The sequence below is a fragment of the Mirounga leonina genome, unplaced genomic scaffold, assembly GCF_011800145.1.
Source record: "Mirounga leonina isolate KUSES-001 unplaced genomic scaffold, KU_Mleo_1.0 Mir_128, whole genome shotgun sequence".
NCBI lineage: Eukaryota > Metazoa > Chordata > Mammalia > Carnivora > Phocidae > Mirounga > Mirounga leonina.
In genome coordinates, this window is record NW_023270320.1 from 25,444,458 (window position 1) to 25,465,230 (window position 20,773).

At 43.6% G+C, this 20,773-nt stretch overlaps 1 long non-coding RNA gene across 6 annotated transcripts; it reads left to right on the forward strand.

The window, feature by feature from the left end:
* The first annotated feature begins 970 nt into the window (after positions 1–970).
* On the forward strand, positions 971–9,349 carry LOC118010067. Of its 6 annotated transcripts, none has more exons than XR_004679108.1 (6): positions 971–1,462; positions 1,896–2,089; positions 2,760–2,804; positions 6,791–6,868; positions 7,692–7,862; positions 8,388–8,592. It is a non-coding gene; the product is annotated as an uncharacterized LOC118010067 (long non-coding RNA). The 6 variants fall into 6 exon arrangements; XR_004679110.1 differs by having other exon boundaries at positions 1,896–2,054; XR_004679109.1 differs by having other exon boundaries at positions 972–1,462; positions 1,958–2,089.
* Positions 9,350–20,773: the final 11,424 nt, after the last annotated feature.

Sequence of the window (20,773 nt, forward strand, 5' to 3'; positions counted from 1 at the left end):
TGTAGAGAGGTACACAGCCCGTAGTAGCTGTTTTGAGAAAACAGAGAGCTAGGGAGGCGGTAGGACCTGCCGCCTAACTCGGTAAATCTTGGCTGTTTTCTGATTTATCCAGAGGTGAGCGGGATGATTTGCTTAATATACAAAGAACAAAGAATGAGCTATTTTCAGATTAACCCCTTTCTTGCAGTTACCTTCTCGTGCCCGGCCCATGCCTGCGGTTCAGAGGACCCCAACACCCGGGCCCCCACCCGGGCCACCGACCCCGCGGCGCGACCAGATCCCTGCGCCGGGAGGGCCGGGCAGGCGCGCGCGCTCCGCCCCCGGGCGCCTCCGGGGGGCAGCTCGGGCCCTGGGGTGGCAGACCCACCCCGGGGTGCGGCTGGGGTCGGGTCCGCGCCCTAGGGCTCTTCCCTCGGCTTCCGGAGAAGCGCCGTGCGGAAGGCGTGCTGCGCGCTGGGGCCGCGGCCGGTGCCAGCCTCCAGCCCGCCCTGCGCCTCGCGCCCCCTCCGGGACAGAATCCAGGGACGCCGGGGACGGAGGCTGCGCGACGAGGGGCGCGATCTCGGGGCGGCGGCGGCAGTGGAGGGGAGGCCGGAAGGGCGCTGGCGCTCATCGGAGCACTCTGCAGTCTTGGTGCCCCCTTCTCAACCCGCGGCTCCCCAAACCGCCGCGGCAGAGACCGCGAAAGCAGGGCGCGGCCCTCCGCGCGTCCCTCCCGACCCCCGCGGCGTCCGGAGCGCCTGCGAGCGCGCGGCGCGGTCCCGGGGCGGCGGACACCCGGGCTCCGGCCCCGCGCCGCGGCCGTCGGGGGAGACGGCGCCCCGGGGGAACCCCGCAGGGCTCGGGCGCTGCCCAAGCGGAGCCCGCGGGCGCCGGCCCGCAGGTGAGTGGGCGGGCGCGCGGCGGGGGGTCCGCTCCGGCTCGGGGGGGGGGTGGGGAGGGGGGGCTTGTCCTGCTCGCGTGCGACGCGGGAACACGAGCCCCCCCTCCTCGCTAAGCCCAGCGTCCTCCGGGCCTTCACCGGCCCCAGAGGTTCCTTCACTGTGTCTACCATCCTGCAGGACACTGAGCTCCCCCAAACTTAATTCAGTGACCGCTTTGTGCGGCTCCCTGGACTAAGCCCTTCACGTCGTGGTCACGGTTAGTTGTCCTGCAGAACGGAGGTAGGCGCTACGACCTCTGTTTTGAGAGCAACTTTCTCCGGGTTGGTGGGAGGCTCTTGCCCGACCCCTCCAAGCTGGGGCTGGACCGTGAGACACTCGCCCTGTGGGGCCCGGGCTCAGCCTGCATCCCAGTGCATTCATACCCCTGCCTGAATTTGATTCGTTCAGCAAATGTTCTTCCTCTCTCCCTCCCTCCTTCCTGTCTCTTTCTTTTTTAATCACCAGGCATTGTGCCTGACAGCAAGGAAACAAAGGTGACTAAGACCCTGACCCTGCCCTTCAAGGAACTTACGGTTCAGGTCAGTTGCCTACCCTGAGGGATGTCTGCCTTTCAGGGCTCCTGCGTCAGTGGGAAGCGAAAGGTTCCTTAATCTCCCCACCTACCCTCAGATGAGAGACCTGACCTCCATCTTGGTTTGCGTTATGTGCCTGCTTGGAGGCCTTTAGGATGTCTCCCTGCTTCCTACAGAATAAAGTCCTAATGCCTCAGTTCCTGGCTGGCCTTCAAAGCCCTCTCAGCACCCCCCCCCCCCCAATCTCCAGTCATATTCCCCCTTTAGCTGGCAGGTGACCGGCCACCTAGCCTCCTGGTTTCCTGTATCGAACAATCCACCTATTTGAATTCCTTCCCTTCCTAGCCACCCACTTTGACTTAATTCCTCCTTCTCAACAGAGCTTCCTGATAAATGGTTTCTGCTAGAATTGCTCTCTCCCTCCTCCCTTTCCCTATAGCTTTTTAAGTCTTCTCTGCTGGCTACCACAGCCTGGTTATAAGTCACCTGTCTGGCCCCCAGGCTCAGGTGGGAGGCCCTGGAGGGCAATGGCCAGGTCTTTGTCTTGGCGCCGAGCCCAAGCAGATCTTCTAAGAATGCTCGCTGACTACTTGCTGAGGTGACATTGGCTGAATGCACTGAATATGCAAATAGGTAAAATCTAGGAAACCAGGTGGTCTTCAACCATCTCTCCACACAACTGGAATCATAAAATGGGCACTTCGTAATTGCCCAATCGATCTGATCCCCTTGTGAAGCCTGTTTACATCAGTTAAGCCCACAGAGTAATCTTAGAGATGGGTCTGTCTACACTAAACACATTCACTGGTCTACAAGAGCACAGACACGTTGTCTTTGGTGTTGCGTTGGGATCAAGCGAAGCCTGTCTTTGTAGATGGCTCTCTCCTTACCCTGCAAGAGGTAACTGAAAACAATCAAAGCTTCTTTCAAACCAGAGAGATATAATGCTCAGTGATCCACAGCATTGCTCTTTATTAACATACAATAACCAGCTCTTGTAATTTTATAACAACTTCATAATTATAAAGGTCTCCCACTTTATAACGTTTCATGTCATACTCACAAATTACTCCACGAGGCAAGTTACTATCTTTATTTTATATAGATGTAAACTGAAGTCCAGAAAGGTGAGTGGCTTTGCTCAAGCTTTGCACACAACTAGTGGGCAGCAGAGCTTCTAGTCCCTTATTTAATACCCCCTCCCATAGCTGGAGTAATGTAGATATTCCTATACAGTATTATGCATTTAGCCACCAAATTATATGCAAAGCTACTCTACCCTATTCTATGTGTGATTTTTCAGGTGAAGAAATGAAAGAAGCACAGGACTTGGAAGACAGATTCAGTGGTAATTAAGTTATTTTTCTTTTACGTGGTTTGAAATATCTGTCAAAATATTTCCGAGTTTCATTTTAAAAGTGATGAATAGAACTTAAAGGCAATAGCTCACCAAAACCCTAACTACCAAGTGGCACTTTTGAAGTCAGTTCCCAGAAACAACTCTCTCGAGACTTAGGGAACAATGTCACATATATAGGTGGAAACATGAAAATGATGATATTTGACTGATTTGGGCCTACAAAGCTGCAATTTCATGTAGTTTTACCTGATAGAAATATTTGTTTTTTAGTTTACACTCTTGGCCAATTTTTTGCCTGCATCTTTATTCCTTTTGGGGGTAGCGTGGGGGTATCACTCTGACTGGTCCTAAGAATATTTCTGTGAAAGGAGCTCTCAGGAATAGAAGAAGCCTTTTCCTTCTGTGCCTCTCCTTTCTGAACTGTCTTCCAATTTATATTTTTTATAATGTGAAAACAAATGAAACTAAGGGATCGTGAAATCGCTTTCACTCTTCCTTCCCCTCACCACACACACATCAGTTTCCCCTGGTGTCACTGATGTACTGTAGTTATCAATGCGGCTTCCTTTAAAGGGGTCCTTTGAGCAGAACTAAGAAAATAAATTTCCCAGATGAATTTACCTTGTGCTTTTCTCTCTAAGCAATAACGTGCAAGTTAGTAAAACAATGAATTGTTCAACTCCACGATAGTGTTAATAATGACTAAGCCAATATAACAGAAGTATGCCCTTCTGCATTTCAGGATACGGTTTAGTGTTGTGTCTTGGCAACTTGAGAAAGTTGCTTAACCTTCTGGATTTCAGTTTCCCTGTCTGTTAAATCTGAGTACCTGTGAAGCACCTCTCGTGATTGTGTGTGTGTGTGTGTGTGATTAATATTCATAAAATACAAACTTTGGATAAAGGTTAGTTTCTTCTTTCCTCTTCCTTTTCTGTGTCTCTGACTTGTGTGGCTAATCCTATCTGTATCTCGTTCAGTGCGTGGGTCGTTGGTCTGTGAGTAAAAAGCTCCATAGTTAGCAAGAAATGCTCATTCCACAAAAAGATAGGACAGGTATTATCCTTATTTTTTCTGATGGGGAGGCTGAGACCAGAGCTGGTAAATAATTTGCATAAGGAAAAAATAGAAAAATATATAAAACACTAGCTCTGTTCAGAAATGCAGTAACAGTAACAAATGTACCAAGTATTTATTAGCAATTCAATTACATAGTATCAGAAGGTTCTATAAGCCAAATACAAACAGTGTGCCCTTATTGTGCAGTTATCTACTTCACATGCCTTGTGGTTAAGATGTTGCAACCATGATCTAAATGTCTGACTAATAGGAAATGGAAGAAACCTGAAGGTCATTTCATTTTTACCCAACAATGGAAAAAGGAATAGCAGAAGGGAAGAAGGAACCAATATTTAGGTTGAACACTTACTGCGCACCAGACCTTGTGCCCAATTACATGCTACATCTTTTAAATTTCATGATTCTGTGAGGTAGGCATCTCCATTTTACAGATAACGAAGCTTAGACTCAGAGAGGTTAAACAACTTGCCCCAAATAATTCAGTCAATAAGCAATGGAATTAGCTTCGGGGTGGCTCAGTCAGTTAAGCATCTGCCTTTGGCTCAGGTCATGATCTCAGGGTCCTGGGATCAAGCCCCACATCAGGCTCCTTGCTCAGTGGGGAGCCTGCTTCTCCCTCACCCTCTGTTCCTCCCCCTGCTTGGGCTCTCTCTCTCTCTCTCTGTCAAATAAATAAATAAAATCTTAAAAAAAAAGAAGTAGAATTGGCTTCAAACTCCTATCTTCACACTTTTATCCATTGATGGAGAGAGTACCCACTTGTAGACTTGATGGAGGTAATTGTATTAAGAAGGTTAAATATTTATTTTCTTTGACTCAGTAATTCTAATGGAAAGTTACTTCAAGAAAATCATTGAAAATGCAGAGAAAAGCTGGTTGCATAAAAATCTTCATTAGAGAGTTATTTATAATAGAACTTGGAATGAATCTAATAACCACCATTAGGGAAATGGCTAAGTAAACATCACACACACGATGGAATATCACACAGCCAGGAAAATAACCCTTCCCCAAAAGTTTGTAATAACACGAGTAATGTTCATATAATAAGGTGAGGTGAAAAGAACAAGGTATTAGGATCTATCTGTCTGTATAAAACTATATAATAATAATCTCATCTATGTTAATAATACACACAGAAAAAGAACACGAATGTCGAACAGCAAAATGTTAGGAGTGATTATCTTTGGGCAGCGTAATGATATTAATTACTTTTTTCTTTTAATTAAGTTGGTTTTTATTTTTTAAATGTTACCATTTTTCCATAAGGATTACCTATTGTGTCTGGGCCTGGCCAGGAGAAATCACTTCCAAAATCATATATAGCATAAAGGGCTGGGGCCTATCTCTGTAGTGTCCCAGGAAGTACTCAGCATTAAAGACTCAGACTAGGTCCTCCTGGCTTTTAGGCCAGGAAGATGACTAGCCTCCTGAGGTGAGTAGAGGGGCTGGAGTGGAAACCTGGAGAGGATTTAATGTTGATCATTAAAAAAAAAATTAAAAAAACAAACCAACAAAAACAGGAGTTGAAGTCACACTCAAGAATTTAGGGTACATTGCCCCACTCTGTTTGCAGAGTATATTTCTCAGACTCTAAAAGGGCCAAGGTTCCTTGACTATGCTGGAGGTAGCTGGGCTCCATGAAGGAGGGTGGAGAGAAATTCTTAAATATGTTTACTTAGCCCTGCTTACGCCCATCCCCTCCTTTCTACACTACCACTCGTCAGGCTCTCACCCCCCTCCTTTCTACACTACCACTCGTCAGGCTCTCACCCGGCTTCCATCAGTAACTCAACTCTTTTTTTTTTTTTTTAAGATTTTATTTATTTATTTGAGAGAGAGGATGAGAGGAGAGAGAGAGCACATGAGAGGGGGGAGGGTCAGAGGGAGAAGCAGACTCCCTGCCGAGCCGGGAGCCCGATGCGGGACTCGATCCTGGGACTCCAGATCATGACCTGAGCCGAAGGCAGTTGCTTAACCAACTGAGCCACCCAGGCGCCCTAACTCTCAACTCTTTACCCTGCCTCTGGTCTGGCCCTTTGCTAGGCCAGTGACTTCATTGCGGCCAAAGCAATCATTCCATAACATCCATCTGATTTGTCTCCTCTGCTTACTGTCCTCCCATGGTACTCTACAGCTTTCGGGGTAGAAAGCAGTTCCTTACCTGTTCCTGTTCCTGTTCCTGCCACTGCTACTTAAGGTCTCTTGCAACCTGACCCCACACACCTCCCTGGCCTCCTCTCTTTCCAGTCTCTCTCCACGCCTCCACACCTCTGCGCATCTGCCACCCCAGCCCTATGATCCACCTGCAATACTCCGCACACATCTAGCTTTCTCTCACCTTCTTCTTCAGCTGTTTCCTTATATGGCTTCTGTCCAATTCCTCACCCCCTGCTCACTCTCATTCACACACACACACACACACTTTTTGCCCACTCACTGGTTGCTCATCCTTCAAAATTCACCCCAAGCCTTGTCCTTTCTAGGTAACCTTCCCTGACACACATTCTTCATCCTGTGTCTCAGCCTTCATTCTGCTTCAAGTGGCTGTATTAGGGTCCTTCTAGCTTCTGTACTCTGCTCTGCACTAATCATCATATACTTGGCTGTCCCCAACTAGACCAACATTTGTGGTAGCAGAGACCATGTCTTCATGACCTTTGGATCCCAGTGTTTGGTTAAGTGTTCAGTTCTCAATAACTTTTTATTGAATTTGTGAATTAATTAAACAGGATCCGGAAGGAGAAGAGGGAGGAAAGATGACCAAGGTTGAAGGTCATACCATTTCTAGGATAGAAACAACCCCTAGTACCATCAATGACCAATAGGGCCAACCGTTCTTCTTTTCTTATCACTGTATCTTATTTTTGTTCCTGTGGATCCTTGAATTCTCATAGAGATGGGCTTCTCATGGTGTTGTCTAAATTTCTGAGAAGATATATCAGTCCCAAGCAGCATCAACAACCCCTGCACAGGTATGTCACCTGGCACGGAGCCTTTTGACTAGCGTAAGTCACTCAGTCCACACGAAGTAGGAGCACAGGAAGGGCGAACTGAGGGCTGAGGGCTGTGGAGTTGGGGGGGTGGTTCAGCCGGCAGGGCAGGCATCAGAGGAATTAAGAATGTTTCCCTGCTGTCAGTCTTTCCTTCTGTCTTCTACAATCCGACTTCTACCACAGTACAACACAAAACCCAACCCTGCCGTATAGGCAAGCAGGATTACAATCGGTCCTCTCTCTCTCTCTCTCTCTCTGTCTTCTTTTCCTCCCTCGCACACACACATAAACACACAACGTATATTTATGAAGACTTGCTTTATGACTGGTAACCCTTGTTTCAAAGTCTGCTGTCTTCATTTTAATTTAGATTACTAATTCTGTTCCACATCCCCTTGAATAAACTTGTAAAATTCAAGACAGCATCTTTTTTCTTTTTAAGATTTTATTTATTTATTTGACAGAGAGAGACACAGCGAGAGAGGGAACACAAGCAGGGGGAGCAGGAGAGGGAGAAGCAGGCTTCCCGCGGGGCAGGGAGCCTGATGCGGGGCTCGATCCCAGGAGCCTGGGATCATGACCTGAGCCAAAGGCAGACGCTTAACGACTGAGCCAGCCAGGTGCTCCTCAAGACAGCATCTTAAAAGCTAAAACATAATATCTGAGCTAAAAGGGATAAACATTTTAAAAAGGGATCTGGTTGTTGTGTCTGCTGGGATAGAACTATGATCTTCTATTTGTATATGGAATATGTCTCAATGTTTCCCCGTTTCCCTTCTCCTGTGTTCTTAATTTCTTACAGGCTGAAACTCCAAGACTAGATCATGATAAGCTTTGAAGAGTTGTACACAGCAGTTAAGGAACCCCTTCCCTCAGGAATTCCCACCAGGTTTGACCATTTTAACAGAAGGCAGGGGGCACTGTTGACATCCTCGCAGGTCCATGCAGATGTCAAAGGAAAAGCCCCAAAAAGGTGGACACCTCCTCTCTGCTCTTGACCTAATGAACAAATCCGTGCATGCGTTTAATTAGTGTGTGCGAGCAAACTCAGAATGCCCAAGAGCTAATATTGGAATTTATAGGGTTACTTGTTTTTGTTTTTTTTTAATTTTTTTTAAGATTTTTTGTTTATTTATTTGAGAGAGAGAATGAGATAGAGAGAGAGAGCATGAGAAGAGGGAGTGTCAGAAGGAGAAGCAGACTCCCCGCCGAGCAGGGAGCCTGATGCAGGACTCGATCCAGGGACTCCAGGATCATGACCTGAGCCGAAGGCAGTTGCTTAACCAACTGAGCCACCCAGGCGCCCCTAGGGTTACTTGTTTTATAGGAGGCGTTTGTCTTGGACATGCATGGTTTTATAGGTTATATCCTCCTTTCACATTAATAACCCAAATAATACAATTCAAGGGATCAAGTCAGTGGGAATCTATTCATAGATATCTGTAGTGGAATGTAAGTCACATTTTAGCCAATCTGTTGTTCTTTTTATTACAAACAGGTTCCTGGATCTCACACCATGGAAAAACACAGAAGATGAAAGAATAGTACTCTGGCCAGAATTTAAGGAAATTCTTAACAAATTAGGTTTTCATATGAAGGAAATGGGGTTTGAAAACTTTGGCAACGGTAACTTTCATCTCAAGTAAATTTCACTTACCACAGAACAAATACTGATCCATACCTATTGGAACTGCAAAGAAAAGGTGTGATATTATTATCCATGAAAACACATCTCTGTATCTTGAATTTGCTGGGCTTTGAATTTCAAGCCAGATGGGTAGTGATAGGGAGGGTCTAGGGGTAGAGGGCTTCCCACCCTCTGCTCTCATCCCTTGTTCCCTTCTCATTTTGGACTCCAGTGCCCAGCATGGGACCTGGCATATGGTGGACACTCATTTATTAATGCTCATTTCTTTTTTTTTTTTTTAAGATTTTATTTATTTATTTGACAGAGAGAGAGATAGCGAGAGCAGGAACACAAGCAGGGGGAGTGTGAGAGCGAGAAGCAGGCTTCCTGCCGAGCAGGGAGCCCGATGTGGGACTCGATCCCAGGACCCTGGGATCATGACCTGAGCCGAAGGCAGACGCTTAACGACTGAGCCACCCAGGCGCCCTATTAATGCTCATTTCTTTAAAAAAATTATTTTTTTAAAATTTTATATTTTAATCCTTTTTTTTTTCAGTAAATGTGTGTTGAACAGAGGAGCCCGAGCCCTACTTTGTAATTTTCCCTCAGCTTTTGCCTCTGTCAGCCATGCCCCAGCCCCTGTGTTAGACTGGGCTTTGAATTGTGGTCAGCTATGGAATAGGTCCCACTTGGCCATCATGAAGGCCATTTGTTGGGGGCCTATTAATTGCTGCACAGTGTACTAGGCTCTTTATCCAAAATACCATTTACTTTCTCTTTTTTTTCTTCTTTAGAGAGAGGAAGAGGAGAGGAGGGGCCGTGGGAGAGGGAGAGAGAGAACTCAAGCAGACTCCACGCCGAGTGCAGAGCCCCATGTGGGGCTTGATCCCATGACCCTGAGATCATGACCTGAGCCGAAACCAAGAGTCGGATGCCTAACCGACTGAGCCACCCAGGTGTCCCTCATTTACTTCTTTTTTTTTTTTTTAAAGATTTTATTTATTCATTTGAGAGAGAATGAGATAGAGAGAGCATGAGAGGGGGGAGGGTCAGAGGGAGAAGCAGGCTCCCCGCCGAGCCGGGAGCCCAATGCGGGACTCAATCCCAGGACTCCAGGATCATGACCTGAGCTGAAAGCAGTCGCCCAACCAACTGAGCCACCCAGGCGCCCTCCCCTCTGTATTAATGGTTATATTACCCAAGATGCTCCACCTTGATGACTTTATTGATTCTTTTTTTTTTTAAGATTTTATTTATTTATTTGAGAGAGAGAATGAGAGAGAGAGAGATCATGAAAGGGGCGAGGGTCAGAGGGAGAAGCAAACTCCCTGCCGAGCAGGGAGCCGGATGTGGGACTCGATCCTGGGACTCCAGGATCATGACCTGAGCCGAAGGCAGTTGCTCAACCAACTGAGCCACCCAGGTGCCCCCTCATTTACTTCTTAACAACCCTGTGAGGGAGGTGTTACGTTCTCCATTTTATAAGAATCTGAGACTCAGAGAGAAATTAGAAGAACTTACAAATTGCAGAGTTAGGATATAGATTTGGAGCCTACTCGGTGCTGAACTCCAGAGCTTGTGCTACTGAGCTGTCATATTTGTGCTGCTTCACTGTGTTCTTCATGTCCGAGCTTCACCTCAAGTTGCAAATGATGCATAGCTATTGGCTATCAGGAAGGGCAGAAGGAACCGGTTAACAAGCCAAAGGTTTATGGTCATTCTCTGAGGGCAAAGCATCGGCCATTAGATGATGCATTTCTCCATAATTACGTGTGTAGGGGTATACGTCTCAAATAAATAAATAAAATCTTTAAAAAAAGGGGGGGGGCACCTGGGTGGCTCAGTTGGTTGGGGTATACATGGTGTGCATAGAGTGATAATTTTTTTTTTAACTCAAAAGCAGGACACGTGGGCTGGTATAGAATTTTTAGAGAACTGTTCGTTTTATTTATTTTATTTATTTATTTTTTTTTAAAGATTTTATTTATTTATTTGAGAGAGAGAGCACGAGCAGGGTGAAGGGCAGAGGGAGAAGCAGACTCTCTGCCGAGCAGGGAGCCCGACGCGGGACTCGATCCCGGGACTCCAGGATCATGACCTGAGCCGAAGGCAGTCGCTCAACCGACTGAGCCACCCAGGCGCCCGAGAACTGTTCGTTTTAAAAATGAAAAGAATGGACATATCTATTATGTATGTGTATATGTACACACACACATATATAAATAAATATATTTTTTATATAAATAAAAAATTTGCCATTGCCAGATGTCTGGTAGAAGTTGAGAAAATTTTTGAAGCTGAGTCTAGGCTTAACAAAAAGAACACTGTGATTAATAGTGTTGTTTGGTTTAGACCCACAGGGGGAAATGGGTGGCCCAAGTCTCTCACATTTGCCATCTTGAGATAATGTACTTACAGTTTCATAGAACTTATGTATAAAATTGCATGAATCACTTCTACTAATGCAGGTATGATGAGAACGGAACAGGTGTTCTCAAACGATATGTGACTCTTAAAAACCTGGGGATTTGGGGCGCCTGGGTGGCTCAGTTGTTGGGCGTCTGCCTTCGGCTCAGGTCATGATCCCAGGGTCCTGGGATCGAGCTCCGCATTGGGCTCCCTGCTCGGCGGGAAGTCTGCTTCTCCCTCTCCCATCCCCCTGCTTATGTTCCCCCTCTCACTGTCTGTCTCTCTGTCAAACAAATAAAATCTTTAAAAAAAAAAACAAACCTGGGGATTGAGGATCACAATGGATCATCAAAAACCACAAAAGTTTCAGGTAAAAACTCCACAGATGAAGAAAGCCACCTATGTTTATACTTTGACATTGTAAAGTATGTGCATATAACAATAGTCACCTTTCTTCATAGAACAAAACCAGAGCGCCCAGGGTGAATACCGGAAAGAGAATCTTCTGGTTGAGTCAGAGTCAGCCAGACTAGAAAATCCCACCTCTGTTCCCCTGAGATGCACTTTTGCCCTGGAGCCTCATTAATTCTTGCTGCCACCGCCACACCAGCATAAGGACTGCTCGCCGCAGCGGTGGCCTCACGGTCCTCCTATGATTGTCTGTGGCACCACTGAGACCAAAGAGGCTGTCCAAGGAGACCTCCCCAAAGGCCAGTGGATTAAAACTAGAAATTAAAAGAGATGCCGTCTTCCTAGAAACATCGCCAAAGGCAAGGGAAGCAAGGGCAAAAATGAACTATTGGGACTTCATCAAGATAAAAAGCTTTTGCAAAGCAAAGGAAACAGTCAACAAAACCAAAAGACAACCGACAGAATGGGAGAAGATATTTGCAAACGACATATCAGATAAAGGGCTAGTATCCAACATCTATAAAGAACTCATCAAACTCAACACCCAAAGAACAAAGAATCCAATCAAGAAATGGGCAGAAGACATGAACAGACATTTTTCCAAAGAAGACATCCAAATGGCCAACAGACACATGAAAAAGTGCTCAATATCGCTCGGCATCAGGGAAATCCAAATCAAAACCTCCATGAGATACCACCTCACACCAGTCAGAATGGCTAAAATTAACAAGTCAGGAAACGACAGATGTTGGCGGGGATGCGGAGTTAGGGGAACCCTCCTACACTGTTGGTGGGAATGCAAGCTGGTGCAGCCACTCTGGAAAACAGTATGGAGGTTCCTCAAAAAGTTGAAAATAGAACTACCATATGATCCAGCAATTGCACTACTGGGTATTTACCCCAAAGATACAAAAGTAGGGAACCGAAGGGGTACGTGCACCCCGATGTTTATAGCAGCAATGTCCACAATAGCCAAACTGTGGAAAGAGCCAAGATGTCCATCAACAGATGAATGGATAAAGAAGAAGTGGTATATATATACAATGGAATATTATGCAGCCATCAAAAGGAATGAGATCTTGCCATTTGCAAGGACATGGATGGAACTGGAGGGTATTATGTTGAGTGAAATAAGTCAAACAGAGAAAGACATATATCATATGATCTCACTGATATGAGGAATTCTTTTTTTTTTTTTTTAAAGATTTTATTTATTTATTTGACAGAGAGAGACACAGCGAGAGAGCGAACACAAGCAGGGGGAGGGGGAGAGGGAGAAGCAGGCTCCCCACAGAGCAGGGAGCCCGATGCGGGACTCGATCCCGGGACTCCAGGATCATGACCTGAGCCGAAGGCAGTCGCTTAACCGACTGAGCCACCCAGGCGCCCTGATATGAGGAATTCTTAATCGCAGGAAACAAACTGAGCGTTGTTGGAGTGGGGGGTGGTGGGGGAGGGATGGGGTGACTGGGTGATGGACACTGGGGAGGGTGTGTGCTCTGGTAAGCGCTGTGAATTGTGCAAGACTGTTGAATCTCAGATCTGTACCTCTGAAACAAATAATGCAATATATGTTAAGAAAAAAAAAAGAAGAAGAAGAAGGTAGCGGGAGGGGAAGAATGAAGCGGGGGAAATCAGAGGGGTAGATGAACCATGAGAGACGATGGACTCTGAAAAACAAACTGAGGTTTCTAGAGGGGAGGGGGGGTGGGAGGATGGGTTAGCCTGGTGGTGGGTATTGAGGAGGGCACGTTCTGCATGGAGCACTGGGTGTTATGCACAAACAATGAATCATGGAACACTTCATCTAAAACTAATGATGTAATGTATGGGGATTAACATAAGAATAAAAAAAAAAAAGAGAGAGAGATGCCGTAATTTGAGTATGCCTTAGCAGATAGGGCTTCTCCCAGGAGGGCACAGGCCCCATTCTTCTCCACATGGAGTGTTGGGAAAATGGAGAGGCCTGTCCTGCCACTGTTCTAACTTCTAGCCTGCCTCCGATGAGGGCGAAAATTAGCTTCATGTACACTGTTTGGAGGTGTCATCACTGACACCTAGACCAATTGAGAGCACCTGAGTTTCCTAACGTGCCACAAACCAGGATTCTTATATGATGACATGCGTTTTCCCTTCTGGATTGATATGGGGAGTGGTCTTGCCAGGGTAATCGCATCTCAACCTAGTAATGCAACAGCCACCAAATACACATGACAACAGGTAAGGGTTCCTTGTGACAACGGGGTCATTTACAAATTGCAGGTAGCCTAGAAACTAGGAAGGATACCAGTAGCTTTGGTTTATATATAAAATAATTCTCAGGACATTGGTAAAATAAGAAGGAATAGCAACACTCGCTGACTCAAGAAGTAATCTTCTAATTTTTACTTATACCTTGCATTGAATTTAAATGGAATCTTTGAATGATTTTTCATTGATCTTTCTTGGGTTGAAGAAAGGGTGACCACCTATCCCAGTTTTTTGTCCAAGACTGAGGAGTTCCTAGGACTCAGGGCTTCCTGTGCTAAAAGCAACAGTTCTGGGTAAGCCAGGATGCTTTTCACCCTAGTTACAGACCCAAATGAGAACCTAATTTAACTGTGAACTCTCTTTTCAGGAAGATCCACACGCACTTGATATTTTGCATACAATTTCATGAATTGAAACTTGAAATACATTTGTGAGTCCCAGATGTTCATGGACCCTGGGCTAAAAAATTCTGACCCAAATGAATGCATTTTGGATTTTTATGTAAGCTTATTTAAATCTTTATTTCCTGAAGTAAAATGATACTTTATACCAAGAGTCAAGCCTAATTACCTTTTGGAGATTTTATGTAATTGAAAACATTTACTCTTGAAGTATAGTTGACATACAATGATAAATTAGTTTCAAGGGTACAACGTAGTGATTGAACAATTCTATACCTTACTGCTCACCATGATAAGTGTAGTTACCATCAGTCACCATACAACATTATTACAATGTTATTGACTATATTCTGTATGCTGTACTTTTTATCTTAATGACCTATTTATTTCGTGACTGGAAGTTCGTACCTCTTAATTCCTTTCACCTATTTTACCCATCCCCCCCACTCCCTTCCTTTCTGGCAACCACCAGTTCATTCTCTGTATTTAAGAGTCTGTTTGTTTATTCTCCTGTTTTGTTTTTTAGATTCCACATATAAGTGAAATCATATGATATTTGTCTTTCTCTGTCTCTGTCTTAGTTTAATACTTTCTAGGTCGATCCATGTTGTTGCAAATGGCAAGATTTCATTCTTTTTTATGGCTGAGTAATATTCCATTGTGTATATATGCATATATGCAATACACACACACACACACACACTACCTCTTCTTTATCCATTCATCTATGAATGGACACTTGGGTTGCTTCCTTATCTTGGCCATTGTACATAATGCTGCAATAAACATAGGGGTGCATATATCTTTTTTAATCAGTGTTTTCAATTTCCTTGGGTAAAAACCCAGTAGTGGAATTACTGGATCATATAATATCTCTATTTTTAATTTTTTGAGGACCTTCATACTGTTTCCACAGTGGTTGCACCAATTTCATTTCCCCCAGTAGCACACAAGGTTTCCCTTTTCTCCACATTCTTGCCAACACTTGTTACTTTTTGTCTTATTGATACTAGCCATTCTGACTGGGGTGTGATTATATCTTATTGTGGTTTTGATTTGCGTTTTCCTAATGATTGGTGATGTTGACCATCTTCTCATGTGTCTGTTGGCCGTCTGTATGTCTTCATTGGAAAAATGTCTATTCTGGTCCTCTGCCCATTTTTAATAAAATTATTATTTTTTTGGTGTTGTAAAGTTCTTTATATATTTTTAATATTAACCCCTTATTGGATATATCCAATATTTGCAAATTATCTTCTCCCATTCACTAGGTTGCCTTTTCATTTTGCTCAGGGTTTCCTTCACTGTTGCTAAAGCTTTTTATTTTGGTGTAGTCCCAATAGTTTATTTTTGCCTTTGTTTCCCTTGCCTGAGGAGACAAATCCATAAATGAGTTGCTTAGGCCAATGCACAAGAGTTTCATGGTTTCAGGTCTCACAGTTAGGTCTTTACTCCATTTAGTGTTTATTTTTGTATATGGTGAGAAAAGGTTTTTTTGCATGTAGCTGTCGAGTTTTCCCAGCATCATTTATTGAAAAGACTGTCTTTTTCCTGTTGTATATTCTTGCCTTCTTTGCCATAGATTAATTGACCACATATACATGGGTTCATTTCTGGACTCTCTATTCTGTTCTCTTGACCTATGTGTCTATTTTTGTGCCAATACCATACTGTTTTGCTTACAATAGCTTTATAGCATATCTTGAAATCTGGAATTGTTGTACCTCCATCTTTGTTTTCTTTCTCAAGATTTCTTGGCTATCTGGGATCTTTTGTGGTTCCATATACATTTTAGGATTGTTTGTTCTAGTTCCATGAAAAATACTACTGATATTTTGATAGGGATTGCATTGAGTCTGTAGATTGATTTGGGTAGTATGGACATTTTAACAATATGAATTTTTGCAATCCACAAGCATGGTATATCTTTCTATTTGTTTGTGTCATCATCATTTCTTTCATCAGTGTTTTATAGTTTTCAAGGTACAGGTCTTTTGTCTCCTTGTTTAAACTCATTCCCAAGTATTTCATTCTTTTTGGTGCAATTATAAATGGGATTATTTTGTTAATTTCTCTTTCTGCTACTTTGTTGTTAGTGTATAGAATTGCATTTCTGTACATTAATTTTGTATCTTACAACTGTAATCAAGATTTACTTTGGTGTTTTTCCTTTTCAGTAATATCTGGAAGCTGTGTCAGAAAAATATAAAGAATAGAGGAAGAACAAGAAGATTTACTAGATGCAGAGAAGTGGCTGAAAGGCAGGTTCAGAGGGGGATTCAGTAACATGAGAGAATTTGAAAAATATGATCCAGAAAAAATAGGCAAGGTAAATGTATTTTAAGAATCATACCAGGCCCAAGGCACCTGGGTAGCTCAGTTGGTTAAGCATCCGACTCTTGATTTTGGCTCAGGTTGTGATCTCACTCAGGGTGGTGGGATTAAGCTCCACGTTGAGCTCAGTGCAGAGTCTGCTTGGGATTCTCTCCCTCTCCCTCTGCCCCTCGCCACCCCTTGCATGCACCTACTCTCTCTCTCAAAAAAAGAATCATACTAGGCCCTCATTTAATTATTTTACACTTAAAGATTTTTCAAAATAAAAAATAATACATATTCATTATATAAAAATTAGGATCTACAGAAAAATATACCCAAGAAAATGTAAATCACTGAATAATCACTTGGAGATCATCACTATGATCATGTTGATATATTTCTATCTAGTCTTTTAAAAATTAAATAAAAAATTGGGGTCATCCTCAATTATTTTTATTTTGTGTACATAACTGTAATTATATTGTGAGTGTTCCAACAAATCATTAGAACTTTAACATGAATTTTGATGTCTGCTTAAGATTTTATCAAAAAATAATCCATAATTTAACCACTCCCAAAAGGAGAAAGTTTCATTTTTTCGACTTTACTCTCAACACTCTCCACTCCATACTTCACTTCCTATCACCAAACACATATGGGTTTTTCTCACACCAAGCAATTCTCCAGTTCTCTGTAGGCACCACCAACCGAGTTTCCCACCATTTAATTTAATTTTCCTGCCTGGAGTTAACATCGGGGTCTCACAGTTTAAGGCGTCAGTCCCACAAGACTCACCGCCCAACTCCAGACGCCAACTACAGGTTATCACCTCTTCTCTCTGATCAACCAACTATAAATCATAGGTTTTCATGACCCCTCCTTGGGTTCAGTAATTTGCTAGAATGGCTCACAGACCTCGGGAAAACAGTTTACTTACCAGATTGCTGGTTTATTATAAAAGGATACAATGTAGGAACAGGCAGATGGAAGAAATGCGTAAGACAAGGAATGGGGAGAAAGGAGTCAGAGCTTCCATGCTTTGTCTGGGCATGCCACCCTCCCAGCACCTCCACATGTCTACCCACTCAGAGGCTCTCCAAAACCCATACTTTAGGAATTTTTATGGAGGCTTCATCATATGGGCATGATAGATTATTAACTCAATCTCCAGGCCCTAGCCCAAGATGGGAAGGGGGGCTGAACATTCCAAGCTTCTAACCATGGTTAGGTCTCTCTGGTGACCAGCCCCCCATCCTGAAGCTGTCCAGGAGCCCACCAAGATTTGCCTCATTAGAAGAAGAGACACTGTATCACCCAGAAAACTTTAAGGGATTTTGGAGCTCTATGTCAGGAACTGGAGTCAAAGACCCAATATTAGAACAGAAGATTCTCCTAGAACCTTTATCACTTAGGAAATTCTAAAGTTTTAGGAGCTCTGGCCAGGAGCCAGGGTTAAAGACTAAAATATATATTTCTTATTATATCACAATATCACAATTCCCCAATCAGTGTTGGGCATGTAAGCTGTTACCAGTTATTCCCTATGATATTTGTTACATTTAATACTTTAAGGAACATATCTCAGTTTTTGTGCACTTATTTTCCTAGGGCAAAAAAATTTTTTTACATATCTTCAAGGATATTGCTTTCAAGAAATTTATACCAATTCACATTCTTACTAACACTGTATATACACAGCATTAGTTTTCACCCTGACCTACATTGGGTGTATTAGTTATCTATTGCGGGCTAACAAAGTAGCCCTTAAAATTTGTCAGCTGAAAACAATAAACATTTATTTTCTCACAGTTTCTGTTGATCAGGGATCTGAGCTGGGTGTTTCTGGCTCAGGGGCTCTTATGAGATTGCAGTTCAGCTGTTGGCCAGGACTGATGAATCAAGGCTCAACTTGGGGAGGATCCACTTCCAAGTTCACTCACTGGCTGGTGGCCAGACACATTTGTTCCTTGTCACGTGGGCCACTTTATAGGGCAGTTCACAACACAGCAAGCAGCCGGCTTCCCTCAGAGCAAGTAAGCAAGAGAAAGAAAGTGCTCAAGAAGGAAGCCTCAGTCTTTTTATAACTTCATTTTCTTCAAAAGTTTAGGCTCCACACCCAGCATGGAGCTCAATGCAGGGCTTGAACTCACAACCCTGAAATCAAGACATGATATGAGATCAAGAGTCAGATGCTTAACCGACTGAGCCACCCATGTGCCCCTATAACTACATTTTGAAAGTAATGTCCCATCATGTTGCCATATTCTGTTTGTTAGAGCAAGTTACTAGGTCCAGGCCACGCTCAAGGGGAGGGCGTTATTCAAGGGCATACACACCAAGATCTAGAGACTGCCCTATCACAGTATATTGCCTTTCATAGTATTTTCATTTTAAGATAAAGCTTGGCCAAAAATAACCACTCAATTTTATTTTGCTGTGTTTACATTTATATTACTTGTATAGTTAAACATGTGTTTATTTACTAAGTTAATATTTTATCCAGTAAGCTAATATGTATTGAGCATTTACTATGAGCCAGACACCGAGCTAAGCATTTTCTCATGAAGTCTTCCCAACAATTCAGTAAGGCAGGTACTATTATTAACCTCATTTTACAGATGAGGTAACTGAGGCACAGAGAGATTGAAGTTATCAAAGGTTATATAACTGGTAAGCAAGGGAGCTCCACAGACCATGCTCTTAACCACAATCTTATCTTATACGCCTCTCATGCCCATGTTATGTATTTGTACTTTAAGCATATGTATATACCCCTAAACAATATATAAGACTCTGTTTTAAAATTACACACAACTGATGTTATGCCTACAAATATTTTTGCAATATTCTTTTTTTCACTGAACACCAGCCTGGAGATTTCTCCATGTTGATATATGCACACACGTAAATTCAGGCATTTTAACTACTCTGTAGTATTCCGTTGCATGAATGAAATAAACCAGTTTCTTTTCCTACTAAAAAGGGTTATTTGGTTTCACGTTCTTCACAGTTAAAGGTCATGCTACACCGAACAGCCTTCTATATGTTTTCTTGGGCACATTTGCGAGACTTTCTCTAGCGTAGACACCTCAGATGAAAGTGTTGGCTCCCAGGGCTCATGCCTCTCCACAGTTGTGGCAGTCTCTTTGCCAGCAATGTAGAACCATTTCCACTGTGCCGTCTGTGTGAGCTTGCTAGGGCTGCCTTAACTGAGTAACAGACGGGGTGGCCTAAACAACAGAAATTTATTTTCTCATAATTCTGAAGATAAGAAGTTCAAGATCAATGTGTTGGTAGGTTGGTTTCGTCTGAGGTCTCTCTCCCCGGCTGATAGATGGCTGTTTCCTCCCTGTGTCCTCACATGGTCTTCCCTCTGTGTCTGTGTCCTGATCGCTTCTTCTCATAAGGACACCAGTCCTACCGGATTAGGGCCCACCCATATGACCTCTTTTTACCTTCATTACCTTTTTAAAGGTCCTGTTTTCAAATACGGTCACATTCTGAGGTCCTGGGGGTTAGGACATCAATATATGAATTTTGGGGGGACACAATTCAGCTTCTGATACTTACCAACACTTGGGTTTATCAGTCTGGATGGTTTTATTATTATTATTATTTTTTTTTTTTAAAGATTTTATTTATTTGACAGAGAGAGACACAGCGAGAGAGGGAACACAAGCAGGGGGAGTGGGAGAGGGAGAAGCAGGCTTCCCGCTGAGCTGGGAGCCCGATGCGGGGCTCGATCCCAGGACCCTGAGATCATGACCTGAGCCGAAGGCAGACGCTTAACGCCTGAGCCACCCAGGCGCCCCCAGTCTGGATGTTTTTAAAAATCAATTGAGGGGCGCCTGGGTGGCTCAGTCGTTAAGCGTCTGCCTTTGGCTCAGGTCATGATCCCGAGGTCCTGGGATCGAGTCCCACATCAGGCTCCCTGCTCCCCGGGAAGCCTGCTTCGCCCTCTCCCACTGCCCCCTGCTGTGTTCCCTCTCTCGCTTTCTCTCTCTCTCTGTCAAATAAATAAATAAAATCTTTTAAAAAAAATCAACTGAATGTTTGTAAATGATATTGTCTCATTTGACCTGTATCAGCATGTCTATTTTCCCTACTAGACAGTAGTTCTTGAAGTTAGGGCCTTTGTTTTACTAATCTGTGTAATCCCCACTGGGAAACGCTAGTTGGCGTTTAGTAAATACTTAACATTTGAATTGCATTTTTTTAAACCAACTTGAAGACAAAGGCCGGTAGGTTCTATGGGCTTTGCTTGGTTAGGGCTCTTATTTTTAAAGTTGTTTTTATTAATTTCAAGATTCATCAGGTACCATAGTTGTCATTCATGTAAATGATTCCCTGACTCAAGTATCCAGTTTGCAGTTTATCCAAACTTTCTGCTTCTTTTGCTATGAGTCTCTGCAGAGCATTTCCTGGATTCTTAGAAATTCCAGTATATCTAGGCAAGGTGGGGACACAGTG